General features: G+C 47.3%; 1 protein-coding gene across 4 annotated transcripts in view; it reads left to right on the top strand.

The window, feature by feature from the left end:
* The first annotated feature begins 16,552 nt into the window (after window positions 1-16,552).
* Window positions 16,553-18,300, top strand: part of THRAP3 (thyroid hormone receptor associated protein 3) — a 70,251-nt gene continuing 68,503 nt past the window's right edge. For 2 of the 4 annotated variants that reach the window (XM_006077586.4, XM_025289071.3), the window contains exon 1: window positions 16,554-16,695. The gene's annotated coding sequence lies outside the window, so the exon portion shown is untranslated. Of the gene's footprint in view, window positions 16,696-17,092; window positions 17,297-18,300 lie in introns of those variants that run through there. The other 2 variants (XM_006077584.4, XM_025289072.3) reach the window with 2 other exon arrangements.

The following is an 18,300-nucleotide window of genomic DNA, read 5'->3' as shown; positions in this document are numbered from 1 at the left end:
AGAAGGTAACATGATTGGAGGTGAAACACCAGCTGGGCAGAACTGGAAGCTAGGTGGGCCAGGAAGACAGTGTGAGCAGGAGGATAGTTACGAGGCTGTGGCTCTGAGATGTCTCTGGAAGGACACACAGGGAAGTGGGGAAGGAAAGTGGGTGGCCGAGGGGCAGGGCAGAGGGGACATCGTGCTGCGTGTTCTGCTGTCCCTGTGGAATTTTCAAGCAGGTGCCTATATCACTTGGTCAAAAAATCATCTTATTTGTGTATTTATTTTGGCCACACTGTGGGAAAGTCCACCAAAGATGATCTTAAAGAGCAGATGAATGGATTTCCCTGGTGTTCCAGTGGCTAAGACTTTGTGCTCCCAATCCAGGGGGTCTGGGTTTGATCCCTGGTCAGGGAACTAGGTCTTGCATGCCACAACTGAGACCCAGCGCAACCAAATAAATTAATTAAATTCAATATTAAAAAGTGGATGAGGAACTTCCCTGGTGGTCCAGTGGTTAAGAATCTGCCTTCCAATGCAGCAGATGAGAGTTCTAGCCCTGGTTAGGGAACTAAAATCCCACTCATCTAAGGGCAACTGAGCCCTCATGCCACAGCTACTGAGCTCTCACACAGCAACAAAAATCCTGCATGCAGCCACTGGAAAATTAAAAAAGAATGGATGAAAGGGGTATATTGAGATAATCTATGCAGTACATAGTGTCTATAACATTTGATTTTTTTTTTGTATTCTAAACTAATGCTGACTCTAAAGAAAATGAGAAGATGTATAAAAGTAAGAATAATTAAAAAAAATAAAATCCCCTAAATTCCCTCTACCCAAATGTGAGCAGATAGGAACACTCCCTGTTTCTCCACCTGAAGCAGCTGGTAGATAAGCTGGGTAAGGGCTGGAGGGGGAGGTTTGTTTTCCTGTGGGGCTACTGGATTTAAGAAATCAAAATACAGGACCCCTGTTAAAGTAAGAATTTCAGGTAAACAAGGAATAATTTTTTAGAAGTGTATTCAAATATGACATAGAACATTCTTATATTTAAAAAGTCTTTTTTTGTTGTTACCTAAATTCAAATTTACCTGGGCATCCGCTATTTTATGTGGCAACCCTAATGCGTGCGTGCTAAGTTGCTTTGGTCATGTCCGACTCTCTACGACCCTATGGACCCTAGCCCACCAGGCTCCTCTGTCCATGGGATTCTCCAGGCAAGAACACTGGAGTGGGTTGCCATGCCCTCCTCCAGGGGATCTTCCTGACCCAGGATCACACTCGCGTCTCTTAAGTCTCCTGCCTTGGCAGGCAGGTTCTTTACCGCCTGCCCCACTTGGGAAGCCCGGCAGATCTATACCCTGGTCTTTCTCTTCCCTCTGTCCAGACTGCTAGTCCTTTTAAGTCTTCATTTGAATACTTCTTCCTTTAAAAGTCACTCCAGTTTATTTTAAAAATTGTCATAGAGTTTTCTGCTGTGTCCATGTCCTATGTAGTACCCACCCTGGGCCCTGCTGGCCAGGACACGGCAGCCTAGGCCCCCAGGGTCTGCTGGGGGAGGGGAGTGAGAGGGGCAGGGCTCAAAGTCCTGGCACCAGGCCCTGGGTCCTGGCAATTGAGCCTGGATGTTGAGCAGGGGCTCCAAGCACCGGGCACCATATCCTGGCTCTGAACTCTGGGACCTGGGAACTGGAAACCAGGACCAGGGCAGAGGCCACCAGTAACTTGGCAGAAGTTACTGGGCTCGGGGGCTGTCCTGAGCCTGGTGTCACTTACTGCCCCCAGTGGGAGGGGTTGCCTAGTTCCCCGTTGTTTTGTAACAGCTGCTGGACTAGGCTAGAGGGGAAATTTAAGGAGCTGAGAGTGGGGTGGGGAGGAAGGGATCCGTAGGTTGGGCAAGGCGACTTGGACAGGCTCCGGGGGGTGGGGTGACAGCAGGTTGGAGCTCCAGGCCTCAGGGAGGCAGGCAGTAGGGTCCTGGGGGCAAAGACAAGATAGGTGGTGGGAAAAGCGATACCCTTTAGACCCTCTGTCTTTATAGCCTCTGGTTCCCTGACCTCCTGGCCCAGCTCCCAGGTCATGGCAACTGGAGTGATGAGTGTGGGCTGAGGGAGCACTGATGCCAAAGGCTTGTCTCATGACTCAGAATACAAGATCCAGCCAGAGCAGATGGCATGGCTGAGAGTGAGAAAAGGAGACCAAGAGACAAACGGAGATAAACAGGGACATCACTAGAGAGAGACTAGAGAAACAGGACGGGGTACAGAATGAGAGACTGAACGGCCACCCACAGCAGCGGGTGCTGCGGGGGAGGGAGGGGTCAGTGGCTGCCAGGCCAGCGAGCCTTTCCTCTGTCTCTTCCTAGACCCTGCCTGTCTGAGTTTCTCCCCGACTGTGTCCCCTCCCAGAGTTTCTCAGGCTCAGCGCTGCTGGTGTTTGAGGCAGGACATTCTCTGATGCGGGACTGGGGGGGTGGCTGTCCCGTGTGTTGTAGGATGTTTAGCAGCATCCCTAGCCTCTGCCCACCAAATGCCAGGAGCACCCTTCCCCTGCAAGTGTGACAGCCAAAAATGTCCCTGGACATTGCCAAACGTCCCCTGGGGAGGAACTGCCCCGACGAGCTTCCCTGCTCCCAAGTAGATCGTGTGCTTGAGAGGCAGTTCCTGGTTCCTGGCTCATTCTAGTTCTCCCATCTAGAACCAGCCCTTGTGCACCTCCACTGTGCCCTGCTTAGCTTCAAAGCCAGGGATACGGGAGAGTTGCCGAGACTGAGACGGGGTCTAAAGATAAGATCTGCTGAAGCAGCGGTGAACACGGTCCCCACCCTCGTGGCGTTTCTGGTCTTCTTCCATTCAGAAGGCACCACAGGGTGTTCTGGGGTGCCCTAGGGGGTACTTTGTGAGCGGGCATACACTCTTGTCTCAAAAGGAGGAGGGAAGGATGGGTCCCCAAGTATGTCAGGACTAGGTATTTGGGGTTTGGTTCTGTTTGTTTTAATTTATTTGGCTGCGCTGGGTCTTAGTTGCAGCATGCAGGATCTTCGATCTTCACTGCAGCACTCAAACTCTTAGTTCAGCCTGTGGGATCTAGTTCCTAGACCAGGGATTGAACCTGGGCCCCCTGCAGTGAGAGCGCAGTGTTAGCCGCTGGACCACCAGGAAAGTCCTAGGGACTAGATATTTGCAGCAAGTATTCATTTTACCCACAATACTCAGATGTCAGACATGTATATTTATTTATTTCTCTAAATCACATTATCTGCTCCAAACCCCCTGCCCACCAAGCTGGTGGGAAATTCATTCATGGTCATGTCTGGGGAGTCCTCTGCCCAGTGTTGTGCTGGTAAAATGATTTCAAATGGCTTTAGGGAAAGGTTGGGGTTGGTGGGGTTGTGGTCTTAAGGAGAAATTTGTAGCATCTGCCCATTTCCGTGGTGTTAATACTTCCACCACAGCTGACTTCTAGCTGCCAACCTGACATCACTGAAGGAGTTACTGGGAAGAAGCCGGCAGCGGTGCACCATTATTTAGCATTTCCACCACGTAGAAGGGAATAACTCCAAGAGCATGTGCAATAGCAAAATGTAGTAAAATAATTAGGCAGTGACAAGCTTTGAATGCTATTACTTTCGAATACATGGCATTTAATTGTAAGTTTACAGAATTTAATTTATTTATAATGCCGCCACCCCCCTGAAGCACAGCATTTAATTCCTGTGTTTATCCAGTCTAGAACATTCAGGGCAGGACTGTTTGATCTGCAATCAACTTCAGTTTATCTTCATGGACCTGCTTGGCTTAGCCACTGTGATCTTTTGCTGTGACTTCCAAGTCAGCACTCCTAGTACATCCCCTCCCCAGCAAATAGAAGCTCTGCAGGCCAATCAGAGGTCCTGGGAGATCAGGGTGGGAGTGATGCAAAGTCCCTATTACTGAAGAAAAGACAACAGTCACAGCCAAGACACCCAGAGCCCTGCTCCACTTTCTCAGGCTTGGGAAAACCTTCAAACCTTTTCTAAAGGGCCCATTTCCTCCCGTCTCCAGTCTGGAGCCTGGGAGCCCCATGCTCTGGAATAACCCAGCTTCCTGTCTGCTAGAGTCTTGCCTCGTAAACAAAAGTTCTGGCTGGGGGATGTCTTTTGATGCCTGGCAACCTTTGACAGCCTCAGTCCCACCCCCAGCCAGAGAGGAGGAAACTTAACCACAGCGAGGAGTTACTCTGTCGTTCAATAGCTAAATCGGTCCAACTCTTTAAGACCTCATGGACTTAAAGGAGACCAAAACGCAAATTGTTGACTTCAGTGTTTTTCTGCTGCCTAATCTGAGCACCACGGTGGGGACAAACCCATAAGGTACTGAACTAAACAAAAGGAAGACTATAGGCCCTGAAAAGAGAGATTATAGATAGACTGAGACTTCTGGACCTGCCTGGAGGGAATTAAACCACGTTGGGAGTAAATCATCTCCCTTCCTGGCTGCCCCACCGACCACTCAGAGCTGATTTTCCTCCCCCCAGGTTCACAAGACTTCTTCTAATGGTTCTCTACCACCTCAGGATGAAGTCATAGCAACAGCCAACTTCCTGGACCTTGTAAGGTAAGGTAAGTGAAGTGAAAGTCACTCAGTTGTGTCTGACTCTTTGCGACCCCATGGACTATACAGTCCATGGAATTCCCCAGGCCAGAATATTGGAGTGGATACCCTTTCCCTTCTCCAGGGGATCTTCCCAACCCAGGAAATGATCCGAGGTCTCCCTCATTGCAGGTAGATTCTTTACCAGCTGAGTCACCAGGAAAGCCCTTGTAAGGTAAGAGTTGTCCTATTTTACAGATGAGAAAACTGAGGCCCAGAGAGGGAAAGTCACTTGCCTGAAAGAACACAGCTGAGGAAGTAGTCAGGGCTGGAATATGAACTTAGATCGAAAGCCTGTACTCTGCAGTGTGTGACCCCATCTCTTATCCCCACCTAACCCCTATCTCCTTCCACAGCATCCTGCGCAAAACAACCATCACCCATTCCCATACAGGAGCCAGGGAGAGGAGAGCAAGCACAAATGTGTTTATTATTTCTAGCTGCTCCTTGGCTTGAGAGATCTTAGTTCCCCCACCAGGTGTTGAACCTCAGCCCTTGGCAGTGAACCTCTGGACCGCCAGGAAATTCCCCAAGCACGAATTTACTGATGAATTGCAAGGCAACACCCTTGTGTTAGTTATTGTTGACCAGAGCAGGGGCTATTTTAAGCTACTTTTACTGAACTTTTTCTCCCTAAGTGAGATGAAGATTTTCTCAGCTTCAACACTATTGATATTCTGGGCAGAAATATCAAGAATTACCTTGTTTTCAGGGGCTGTCTTGTGCATTCAGATCAGATCAGATCAGATCAGTCGCTCAGTCGTTTCCTACTCTTTGAGACCCCATGAATCGCAGCACGCCAGGCCTCCCTGTCCATCACCAACCCCCAGAGTTCACTCAGACTCACGTCCATCGAGTCAGTGATGCCATCCAGCCATGTCATCCTCTGTCGTCCTCTTCTCCTCCTGCCCCCAATCCCTCCCAGCATCAGAGTCTTTTCCAATGAGTCAACTCTTCGCATGAGGTGGCCAAAGTACTGGAGTTTCAGCTTTAGCATCATTCCTTCCAAAGAAATCCCAGGGCTGATCTCCTTCAGAATGGACTGGTTGGATCTCCTTGCAGTCCAAGGGACTCTCAAGAGTCTTCTCCAACACCACAGTTCAAAAGCATCAATTCTTTGGTGCTCAGCCTTCTTTACAGTCCAACTCTGACATCCATACATGACCACAGGAAAAACCATAGCCTTGACTAGATGAACCTTTGTTGGCAAAGTAATGTCTCTGCTTTTGAATATGCTAACTAGGTTGGTCATAATTTTCCTCCCAAGGAGTAAGCGTCTTTTAATTTCATGGCTGCAATCACCATCTACAGTGAGTTTGGAGCCCAGAAAAATAAAGTCTGACACTGTTTCCACTGTTTCCCCATCATTTACCATGAAGTGATGGGACCAGATGCCATGATCTTCATTTTCTGAATGTTGAGCTTTAAGCCAACTTTTTCACTCTCCACTTTCACTTTCATCAAGAGGCTTTTGAGTTCCTCTTCACTTTCTGCCATAAGGGTGGTGTCATCTGCATATCTGAGGTTATTGGTATTTCTCCTGGCAATCTTGATTCCAGCTTGTGTTTCTTCCAGTCCAATGTTTCTCATGATGTACTCTACATATAAGTTAAATAAACAAGGTGACAATATACAGCCTTGACGTACTCCTTTTCCTATTTGGAACCAGTCTGTTGTTCCATGTCCAGTTCTAACTGTTGCTTCCTGACCTGCATACAAATTTCTCAAGAGGCAGATCAGGTGGCCTGGTATTCCCATCTCTTTCAGAATTTTCCACAGTTTATTGTGATCCACACAGTCAAAGGCTTTGGCATAGTCAATAAAGCAGAAACAGATGTTTTTCTGGAACTCTCTTGCTTTTTCCATGATCCAGTGGATCGTTGGCAATTTGATCTCTGGTTCCTCTGCCTTTTCTAAAACCAGCTTGAACATCAGGAAGTTCACGGTTCACGTATTGCTGACGCCTGGCTTGGAGAATTTTGAGCATTACTTTACTAGCGTGTGAGATGAGTGCAATTGTGCAGTAGTTTGAGCATTCTTTGGCATTGCCTTTCTTTGGGATTGGAATGAAAACTGACGTTTTCCAGTCCTGTGGCCACTGCTGAGTTTTCCAAATTTGCTGGCATATTGAGTGCAGCACTTTCACAGCATCATCTTTCAGGATTTGGAATAGCTCAACTGGAATTCCATCACCTCCACTAGCTTTGTTCGTAGTGATGCTTTCTAAGGCCTACTTGACTTCACATTCCAGGATGTCTGGCTCTAGGTCAGTGATCACACCATCGTGATTATCTGGGTCGTGAAGATCTTTTTTGTACAGTTCTTCCGTGTATTCTTGCCATCTCTTCTTAATATCTTCTGCTTCTGTTAGGTCCATACCATTTCTGTCCTTTATCGAGCCCATCTTTGCATGAAATGTTCCTTTGGTATCTCTGATTTTCTTGAAGAGATCCCTAGTCTTTCCCATTCTGTTGTTTTCCTCTATTTCTTTGTCTTGATCGCTGAAGAATGTTCACTTGGGAACAAAATCCACACCCCGCCACCCCCCCACCCAGTTAAGAACCACTGAGTTAGACAAAAGATAAAACAGCAGCTGTTTCAAAAAAGCAGGTCTTAGAAATAAAAAGGGGCTTTCCCAGAGTCTCTGTGGTAAAGAATCCATCTGCAATGTAGGAGCTGCAGGAGATGCAGGTTTGATTCAAGGGTTAGGAAGATCCCCTGTAGGAGAGCATGGCAACCCACTCCATTATTCTTGCCTGGAGAATCCCATGGACAGAGGAACCTGGCAGGCCACAGTCCATAGGGTCGCAAAGAGTTGGACACAACTAAAGCGACTGAGCATAAACACTCTGAAATAAAATAAAATGTTCCAGGGAAGGAGGACTAAGTCCCCTCTTCTGAAGTAGCTTAGGGGAGATAGATCGCTGAGGTTTAGGCTCCTGCTTCTGATGCAAGAGGGGACTGGAGAGGCTGCTTCTAAGGTCTGAATCCCAGTCAGGAGCCAGGACTGTGGTGATCCTCAGAGGCCTGACTCTGACTTTCCTGGGAATAACTGGCTTTGCCGGCACCTGCTTCTGTCAAATCAGTCTCTAAGAGGGGTCAGTGATGTTACATTTACTGCCATTCCCAAAGGGGATGATCCAGTGGCAAGAGGAACTTGCTCAGGGCCAAGATGGGAATAGAGTGGCAACTGGTGGTTAGTGTCACATCCTACTTGTCCACAGGACCTGTCATAGGAGCCTCTTTTCCTTCTGTGTCTGGTACTGGTTCCTTCTTTATGTGTCTGTCTCAGTCCTTGATCTGCTTAAGGACCAGTGGATTGAGGAGGACTGAAGTGGAAGCCTGTTTACACGGAAGGTGTGCATGTGGCGGGGGGATGGGGTGGGGCTATCAACCAAGACAGCCCTTTCAACAGTATTCAATATTCCCTTAAATGATCCTTTCTGTCTTTTTTTGGCCCTGCCTTGCAGCGGGGATTCCCCGACCAGGGATTGGGAATAAATGCTGCCTACACTGGGAACTCGGAATCTTAATCACTGGACTGCCAGGGAAATCCCTTAAAATGAATCTTTCATATCTCTACACCGTCCCACTTTTCCTATGACACCCTTCCATCCTTCAAGAACAAGATCAAATGCCTCCTCTTTTGGGAAGTCTTCCCTGCTCCTCAGAGGCTGTTGGTCACTGGAGACTCTTGAGAGCAGGGATCATACTATGTCCTATTTGTATAGTTTGTATCCTTTACTATCTCATAAATGGGGTAGGAATTCAGTTAAGACCTGAGTCTATTTTACATATTTAATATATTGAGAACTTCTGTGGCAGTCTCTGTGCTGGGGGAATATACAGAGGTCACAGGACACAATGCAGTCCAGGTCCATGAGAAAGCCAGAACTCAAGCTGGTACAAAATGCTAGTGCTGGGGTGTGAGAGTGACACACACATACACCCTAAACCCAAAATTCAGACCAGGCCACTCAAGGCAGCAGGATGGAGAGCCAAAGCAGCTTTATTGCTAATTGCTGCTATTTGAACCTAAGCTCAGAAACTTTCCCCTCCCATGTCTAGACCTTGGGAGACCACCCAAGGAAGCCTCACCCAGGGAGAGTCTGGGCAGGACAGACAGAGCTACCCAATCCTTGGACCAACCCTGAAAGTGGGGTCAGGGAGGTGGATCTCCAGATTGGCCTTTAGAAATCTGATGGCACCCTGGCCATGTGTTCACTACAAGAAGGGTAGGAACAGGAGGGTCTGAAAAGGGAGGGGAGCAGAGTCTTAATTGCTTGTTGAAGTTTCTCTCAGTCTCATCGATCCCACAAAACATTTCTTCTCCTTAGGGGGAGAGCATGTGAATGAGAAAGGGGAATGGGAGTGGTGGGTGGGGGTAGGAATTCTCTGGGATCCCTTTTGTAAGGGCACTAATCCCATTCATGAGGGCACCACCTTTATGGCCTAATCACCTCCCAAAGATTCCAACACATCAAGGGTTAATCAGATATCAATATATGAATTTGGAGTGGTGAAAAACATTTAGTCTATAGCAGCCAGTATTGAGGTCCTACCCCAAGCCAACTGAATCAGAATTTCTGAAAGGTGTGGCCCAGACATGGACATTATGACCTAATGTCAACTTGGTGGAGAATCTCTGCTTTCTATAAGAAGTGTAAGCCTTGGAAACAGTTAGATGGGGCCTTTAGTTCCCCAACTTGTCTCATGTTGGAATCACCTGTATAAACTTTAAAAGTAGTGATGTCTGTGTCCCACCCCCAGAGACTGTGACTTACTAGGTGTGAGACGTGGTCTGGGTGTTGGAATTTTTAAAATATTCCAAGGTGATTCCAATGTGCAAGCCAGTTTGGGAACCACTGGACTAGAGTACTCTCTGATGGTAGATGCAAGCCAACTGGCTAAGGAGTAACCATCTCCTGCTTAAGCTCATACATGAAAAGCTTCCTCTTGCTGATGATCATCAGGAAAATAAACACTTGCTACCTTGGTCAGAATGTTTGGTTTGATTTTCCTGCAAAACAGAGATGGAGGTGAAGGCAGTTTGGTTGGTCTGAGCAACAGCAAAGATATCTGCTCCTCTTTTCCACAGGTAGACCTTCAAACTTAAAGGGTCACACGTTGGTACTGGTCCCAATCTCTTCTGATTTCCCTTCCCACCTTCTTTCTCTGAAAATCTCTTGAACACAACAGATATCCCCGTCAGCTTCAGTCTGCTACTCAGGACTCCAACATTAGAAGTGACAGACACTGGGGACTTCCCTGGTGGTCCACTGGCTAAGACTCCATGCTGCCAATGCAGAGGGACCAGGTTCGATCCCTGGTCGGGGAACTAGATTTTCTACTAAAGAGTTTGCATGCTGCAAGCAAAGGTTTCACCTGCTGCAACTAAGACCTGGTGCCACCAAATAAATAAATAAAAGCTGTGATAGATATTCATTTCAAACAAATTCATTTATTGGCTCATGAATGGAAAAGTTGAGGTGATGTTAATTTCAAGTTCTTTTGAATCCAAGAGCTCAAACTGGAAGAGCTGAGAATCTGTCTTTCTCAACTCTTGGCTCTGCTCTTCAACTCTATTGGTTTCACTTTCAAGAAGGCTCTCTCCAAAAAATGACAAAGATGACTAGTAACAAGTCCAGGCTCTGCTACTCTTGTAGTTTAGCAACTCCAGAAGAGAGGGCCCTTTCCCCGGTGTCCTAGCATAAGTCTCAGCCTGATGACCCCTACCCCAGCCATTAGCCTGATTTGAGCCACCTGCTGATCACTGTGGCCAAAGGAATGAAATGTGCTCATCAGCCAGAGTCACCTGCTCACCCTGGAGCCAGAGTGGGAGACTGAAGTCATCTCAGAGGATTATCAGAGTGCTGTTACTGGAAAAGGAGGACTGGAAGGATGCTGAGCAGGCACAGCAACAGATGGCCAATCCATTTGCTCACAGGGAATGAAGGAATGAGATGTGCAGAAACCACAATGTAAGGCAGGATCTAATAAATGCAGAGTAGAAGTGGGGTAATCCTGAGGGAAGGGGACACTGAACTGACAAGATAAGACTTTGATAGATGGGGCCATTGGGGAGGAAGGGCATAAGCTGGCAGGAGGAGGCAGAAATCCCAGCATATGAGCAAGATGAGCACACATGACTGGAGCATTTTGCATGGAAGAGCAGAGGCTGGTGAAGACATTGAGGCCAGATGGTACAAGGCCCTGAGCTTGCCCTTCTTCCCAGTGGCAATGGAATGCTTTTGAAGGTGAAGCTGGGAAGATAGTCAGATTAGAACATGTGGGCCCTTGTAGAGCAAACTGAGGATTTAGGATTTGGTCTTGAGAGCACTGGAGCTAGGGAATGGCTTGAATAGAGTTGTCCTTGAGAGACAGCACGCTGACTACCTTCTGGAGGAAGGCCCGAGTGGAAAGAGGCAGGAGGCAGGGAGACTGGGGAAGAGTCCTTAGCCAACACTTATACACCCTTTACTCTGGCCCAGACACCATTCTAATCACTTTACATGTGCTAAGCCATGTAAAGTCTTCCCTGATGGCTTAGACAGTAAAGAATCTGCCTGCAAGGCAGGAGACCTGGGTCTGATCCCTGGGTCAGGAACATTCCCTGGAGAAGGGAATGGCTACCCATTCCAGTATTCTTGCCTAGAGAATTCCATGGACAGAGGAGCCTGGTAGGCTACAGTCCTTGGGATTGCAAAGAGTCAGAAATGACTGATCGATTTCTACTTGGGCTTCCCCAAGTGGTAAAGAACCCCTGTGCCAATGCAGGAGATGCAAATGACATGGGTGTGATCCCTGGGTCGGGAAGATCCCCTAGAATAGGAAATGGCAACTCATTCCAGTAATTGGCAACCCACTCCAGTATTCTTGCCTGGAGAATCCATGGACAAAGGAGCCCGGCAGACTATAGTCCATAGGGTTGCAAAGAGTCAGACAGGACTGAAGAGGCTTGGCATGTGAGACAAGTAATGGCCTGGACTTCCCTGATGGTCCAGTGACTAAGACTTCATGCTCCCAATGCAGGGGATCCAATCCCTGGTCAGGGAACTAGATCCCACCTGCCACAACTAAGAAAAAAAAAATCCCAAGTGCCACAACTAAGACCTGGAGCAGCCAAATAAATAAATATATATATATTTTTTTATAAATAAATATTTTTTAACTAAGACATGTGAAGGCCTGAAACAGGGCACTAGGAAATTCACCAGATGTTCTCTGTTTTGTTCAGTCGCTCAGTTGTGTCCGAGTCTTTGTGACTCAATGGACTGTAGCACACCAGGTTTCCCTGTCCTTCACCACCTCCCGGAGCTTGCTTATACTCATGTCCATTGAGTCAGTGATGCCATCTAACCATCTCGTCCACTATCATACGCTTCTCCTCCTGCCTTCAATCTTTCCCAGCATCAGGGTCTTTTCTAATGTCTCGGCTGTTCGCATCAGGTGGCCAATGAATGTTGGAGAACTTGTGTCTCTTGCAACTTCAGCTTCAGCATCAGGCCTTCCAATGAGTATTCAGGACTGATTTCCTTTAGGATTGACTGGTTTGATTTCCTTACAGTCCAAGGAACTCTCAAGAGTCTTCTCCAACACCACAATTCAACAGGGACAGAATATATTAGACTTTATGACTGATGCCATAAGGTGGGTGAGGTAGAAAGAGGAAGCCAGCGTTCCTCTGAGATTTTTAACCTGAGCAATCAGAAGGATAGAGGTCTCCTGTAAGAAACAGAGAAATAAGAACTGAGAAATGTTTGCACACATTTACTGCTCCCAATTCTATGCCCAGCTCACTGCAGGGCCCTCGGAAGACAAAGAACAAGCTCACTGTTGCCTTCTAGGAGATGGCTGTCTGTGGAAGACACAGGGATGTAATGAATGATTTCAGGACATCCTGATGAATGTGGGGAGATTTGTACAAGCAGTGTGGAGTAGTGAGACAGTAATTGTATGTTCATCCACACAGCTGCTCATCCCGGAAACCCAGGGGTCAACCTTGATTCCTTTTCTCCCTCTTTGATCTAATCATCAAGACCAGTAGATTTGATCTCCTAAGTATCTTTTGAATCTGCTTACTGTTTTTTCATCCTCAATGAAAACAGACAAGATCAAGCCACTGTGTCTTCTCATTTTAACTATGGTGGTATAACTTCCTAATTGGTTTCTCCACTTGTATTCTAGTTAGCCCTAATCCATTCTCATGATGAATAATCCTTTAGAATAGGAATTTTATTTAATTGTTTAGGAAATTTATTTAATCTTTATTTAAAAATATTTATTTATTTATGGCTGCATTGTGTCTTAGTTGTGGCACTCAGGCTTCTCTCTAGTTGTGGACAAAAGCTCAGTTGCTCTGTAGCTTGTAGGATCTAATTAATAGTTCTCAGACCAGGAGTTAAACCTGTGTCCCCTGAATTGGAAGGTAGATTCTTAACCACTGGACCACCAGGAGTGCATACATGCTCAATGTGCCCAACTCTTTGCAACCCCGTGGATTGTAGCCTGCCAGGCTCCTCTGCCCATGAGATTTTCCAGGCAAAAATATTGGAGTATGTTGCCACGTCCTCCTCCAGGGGATCTTCCCAACCCAGGGATTGAACCTACATCTGTTGTGTCTCCTGCATTATCAGGTAGATTCTTTACCACTGGGGCCACCTGGGAAAACCCCTGGACCACCAGGGATGTCCTTCATCTAATCCTTTGAGAAAGAAATCAGAATCCCTCCCAAGCTTATATACCTTTCAATGGCTTCCCACTGCTCTCAAGAGTAAAATCCAATATTCTCAACCTGGACTATCAGACCCAGCAGGATCTGGATCCTGACGACCTCACCAGGCTCACTGTGCTTTAGCTCCTGTTACACTCCAGAGTCAGTGGCAGGCCTAACAATTTTTAGAATGTGCCAAGTTCCTTCAGGCCACAGGGCTTTCCCACGTGTTGTTTCTTCTGTCTGGAATGCTCTTCCCCAGTTCTCTACCTGGTTAACCATAGGTTTATCAGTCAGTTCGTTAGGGAAGCCTCCTCTGACCATTAAGCCTGGGTCAGGACCTCTGGATTCTATGTCAAGAATCTGCAAACTTTTTCAATAAGGAGCAGGTAATATTTAAGGCTTTGCAGGTGACAGAGCATCTCAGGGTCATAGTAGCTATAGAAAATACATAAATGAATTTACTGATGCTGAACTTTGAATTTTGTATATAGTTCTCATGTGTCATGGAATATTAGTATTCTTTTGATTTTTCTAACCATTAAAAAATGTAAAAATAATTCCTAGCTTCTGGCCATAGAAAAACAGGGGTGGGCTAGAATTGGCCCATAGGCCGTAGTTTGCCAACCCCTATTCTATTCTATGAGATACATATATCTCACCTACTTTCCTGTGTTGCCCTTATCACAAGTAGTAATTAATTATCCATGTGATAGACTTCTTAATGTTGTCTCTCCAGTTAGAAGTAAGCTCTGTGACGACAGGGACCGTATATATATATATATTTTTTTTTTTTTTTTGGCTAGGTTTTTGTTTTGATTCATGGCCTTCTCTTGTTGCAGAGATGGCTTGGTTGCCCCGAGGCACGTAGGATCTTAGTTGCCTCACCAGGCAGGAGGAGAAGGGGATGATACATGTCCCTGCACTGGAAGTTGAATTTTTTTTTTAAGATTGTTTATTTATTTTATTTTTGACTGTGCTGGGTCTTCCCTGCTGCCTGTGGGCTTTCTCTAGTTGTAGAGTGTGGGCTACTCTTCTTTGCAGTGCTCAGACTTCTCATTGTGGTGGCTTCTTGTCGCAGAGCATGGGCTCTAGGTGAGCAGGCTTCAGTAGCTGTGGCGCACAGGCTTAGCTGCCCCATGGCATACGGGACCCTCCAGGAGCAGGGATCAAACCCATATCCTATGCACTGGCAGGTGGATTCCTAATCACTGGATCACCAAGGAAGTCCTGGGACCACATTTATTTTGTTTACTATTTTCCTCCTTAGCTTCTAGCACACAGCCTGGCCCATAGAGGGTGCTCAGTAAATGAATGGAGTCATAAGATGTTCCTTTCCTTTAAAAAAAAAAGTATTTATTTGGCTGCTGGCTCTTAGTTGCAACATGTGGGATCCAGTTCCCTGACCAGGGATTGAACCTGGAACCCCTCCACTGGAACCTCCCGATCTTAGCCACTGGATCACCAGGGAAGTCCCTATTCATTTCCTTGTGAGGAGCCCCAAGCTTAGTGGAGAATACAAATCTGTAAACAATTAACTGCACAGTTAACTAGGTAATGCTTTTTGAAGAAAGTTCAGTTTTCAGCAGGTTCAGTTTGAGATTAACATTGGGAAGTCAGGGTATGGTGACTCTCAAACATCTGGAACTGAGTTGATGCTAAGATGTGGATAAGGGAGTAAAAATGCATAGAAGAGCTGTAAAAGCTATCTGAGTGTGCTTTTACACACAGACTTAAGGAGAGAAGTCACTCAGGGAGAGAGGTTGAATGAGAAGAAGAGGAAGAGGAGGCTGGAACTGTGAATAAGTTTCTGGGCCAGGGAAGGGGCAGAGGTAAGAGATCCAGCACAGAGATGTTTTGGAAACCAAGAGGAATGACTATGTATTTTTGTATCTACCTAGTTTACCACTGTGTTCCTAGTATTTTGAACCAGGCATAACCTTACAGTAGACACTCAGAATCTGTGAATTGAAAATGACATTGCATCAGATCCTTTCGAGAAGCACTTCTCAGAAAGCAGCCTACAAGAAATGCTCAAAGAAAGGAAAAAGAGCAGTGTGGAAGGAATGTTCCTGGGGCCAGTAAGGGTGAGGGCTGATGTGGCACCATATTTGAGTTGAGCCTGGTGAGTTTTTCTCACAGGCAGTACATATTCCTTCAATATATATATATATATTTTTTTTTCCACGTTTTTTGTTTACTTTGCCCTGGGGATGCAGAAATCCATCAAAACTGATCTTTGTTCTAAAGAGCTCACAGTCTGGTGGGGATGACAAACACAGCCCTTGATAATTATGAGATGGAAAGGTACTGCAGGAAGACAGAGATGAGAAGCTAGTCAATTTTGAAGGCTTCACAAAAGAGGGGATACGGAGCTCAGGCTTAAAGGTTGGAGTTCAGTAGGGCAGGAATTCCAGCGCAAACCAGCCTGTGCAAAAATCCTGATAAATGCCCTGGTTCTCAAACTTGTATGTGCATGAGAATCACTGGAGAGGTCTGTTTATAATGCAGATTTCAAAGATACACATGGGAAATTTCTGGTTCAACAGGTGAGGGCATCCACTTGAACAAGCTTTACAGGACCTCACTCTGTAAAACATTTTTTTGTGCTGCCATTGTCGTGGGAATGAGACCAGCCGTGGCGGAAACGAGGCTGGAGAGTGCTTTGCCACCGGGCTTCTGGGTCTCCACAGGAACACACTATTACAACAAAAACCAAATTCACTTTTAGTCTTCCTTTCAGGCCACTCGACGCTTTCACGTGCCTGACTTTGTCGCAACCTCGCAACAACTTTGTGAGGTAGAAATTACTAGTCTCATTTCACAGGGGAGGAAACTGAGGCTGAGAGAGGGGAGATTTGCTCAAGGTCACGAAGCGAGAAGTGGCACGTTAGAGGACGAAAGCCAGACAAGCAGATTCCCAGCTCAGAGACTTGTCGACGACCAAGGCAGGCCGGGAGTGGGTGGGGCTCAGGCCCTCGCTCCAGGCTGGTTCCAAAATGGTGGGGGCCTTGGCGTCAGCAACGCCCCCGCCCCTTCCGTCCACCTCCCTCCTTCTTCCTCAGGCCACCCAGGCGGGGGGAGGGGATGGAACGGAGAAGCTCACGTGACTGCCGACAAGCTGGCGCGTGACGCAAAGCGGCGGGCCCGGTGTTCGCCTTGCCTTATGGGAAACGTAGTTCTGTAGACTGTCAAGTTGGCTAGGAAGGCGGGAGCTAGGACTACATTTCCCAGGAGGCTGCGGGCCGACGCCGAGGCTGCCGCCGTCCGAGAGCGGGGACGCGGGGCGCGCTGTCGGGCGGGGGCGAGAGTCGGGCCGGTTGTGCCGTTGCGAGGCTGCAGCTGCGATCGCTGCGGTGGGCCCAGGTGAGTGAGGGGCCCTGATGGGAATTAGGGCCGCTCAATTGACTCCAGCCGTTTCGTCGTTTTTCTTTTCTGCGTGGCCGCTGGCTCAGGGCCTCCAGCAGGCCTGGCGCGGAGTCGCTCCCCCGCGCCTGCCCCCCGGCCTCTTCCGAGAGGGCCCCGCTCGCTCCGGCTCCTCCCCCTCCCCGCCCTTCAGGGCTTCCCCTCGCTCCGGCCTAGCTCTCGACGCTGAGGGCCGCCTTTTCTCCGGAGCAGTTCCTATCTCTGTTTTTCTTTCTTGCAAGAAAGCCTTCCCTTTCTCCATCTCCCTGCTTAATCACTCACTCCTTTAGAGGTGAACCCTATTATTTGGATTTTTCCTGGAACTCTTGAGTGCCCCCCCCCCCCCCCCCCACTGGCCTGGATGTGCCTTTTCTTAGGGCGCATGTGGCTGGTATTCAGTGTTGTTACCTCTTCAGTTCTTTTCGGCCTGGTGGCCGGAGGAGGCAGAGTCCAGATTATCAGTCACGGGAAAATTTATGCGTCCAACTTTCATTTCTTTTGGGCTGGAGTTGAGGTCGACCTGCGTTCCTGTGGTAATTGGCGTGTGTTCCTCTTAAATAAGGTAATTTCCTTCGCCTCCCTTAGCTCCCAAGCAACTTTTATGGGGTGAAGTATCGCAGCAGAAACTGGCGAATAGCACTCGTGCCCAGAAGTTGGAAGCCATCCGTGTTAGTTGAGTGTTTACCGGGAGGTTGTTAATTGGATTGAAGGAAAAGCCGCAGAGTGTGGTGGAGCCTGGCCTGAGAGAGACGATGGGGCTTTCGGTGGCCGCATAACAGAAGGAACCTGGAGCCAGCTGCCTGGGTTCAAGTTTTGGCTCTGCTAGCTTTTGATTTCTGGTCGAGGGGCTTCACTTTCAGGTGCCTCAGTTTCCTTCATCTGCAAAATAGCAAAGAGTAACACCGATTACTTTATAGGGTTACTGTGAAGATGAAATGAGGTAAATTGAAAACCGCTTAGCTTGTTACCTACTGAGTATTAAGTACTATTATCATGGTCATCTCTTAGGATTTATACGTGTAGGCCCAGAGTGGCGGGACATGTATCACACTGTCATTTTGTTTTTCGCTTTCAGGTGGCGCTCCCTTTTCTCTTTAGTGCCTGTACCGTCTGTTGTAGCCTGTCCTGTTATCTAGACAGCCTGTATCATTATGTAGAAGCCTGCTAAAGAGCCAGAGCTGGCTGCTACCATGAACAACCTGTGGAACAAATTGGGCTTAGTTTGTTGTCTGCTGAAAAGTTTGTGAAGCTGTGGTACGCAGTTTAGCAATATAAAAAAACATTTTTTTTTTCCTCCCCTGCAGGCATTTAGGCTTGACTGTATTTTGTAGAAGAGGTGAAGGTTCTGTAAGGAACTGTTTTAACTAAAAGACTTTATATTCAGTACATTTCCATCTTTTTGTGTTTTAAATCTCCTAGTACCAGTGAAAGATCTCTGGTTTTGCAGACTGATGTTTTTAGTCTGCATACTACGTACAGTCCAGTTTTAGCGGCGGTGGTGGTAATAGTCGTGTTAGCAGCAGCAGTAGTAGTTTTCTAGCATATTTCTTTACTAGCATAGGTAGT

The sequence above is a fragment of the Bubalus bubalis genome, chromosome 6, assembly GCF_019923935.1.
Source record: "Bubalus bubalis isolate 160015118507 breed Murrah chromosome 6, NDDB_SH_1, whole genome shotgun sequence".
Taxonomy (NCBI): domain Eukaryota; kingdom Metazoa; phylum Chordata; class Mammalia; order Artiodactyla; family Bovidae; genus Bubalus; species Bubalus bubalis.
The sequence above is the reverse complement of the archived record's forward strand: the minus strand, read 5'-3'. Positions and strand labels throughout refer to the sequence as shown.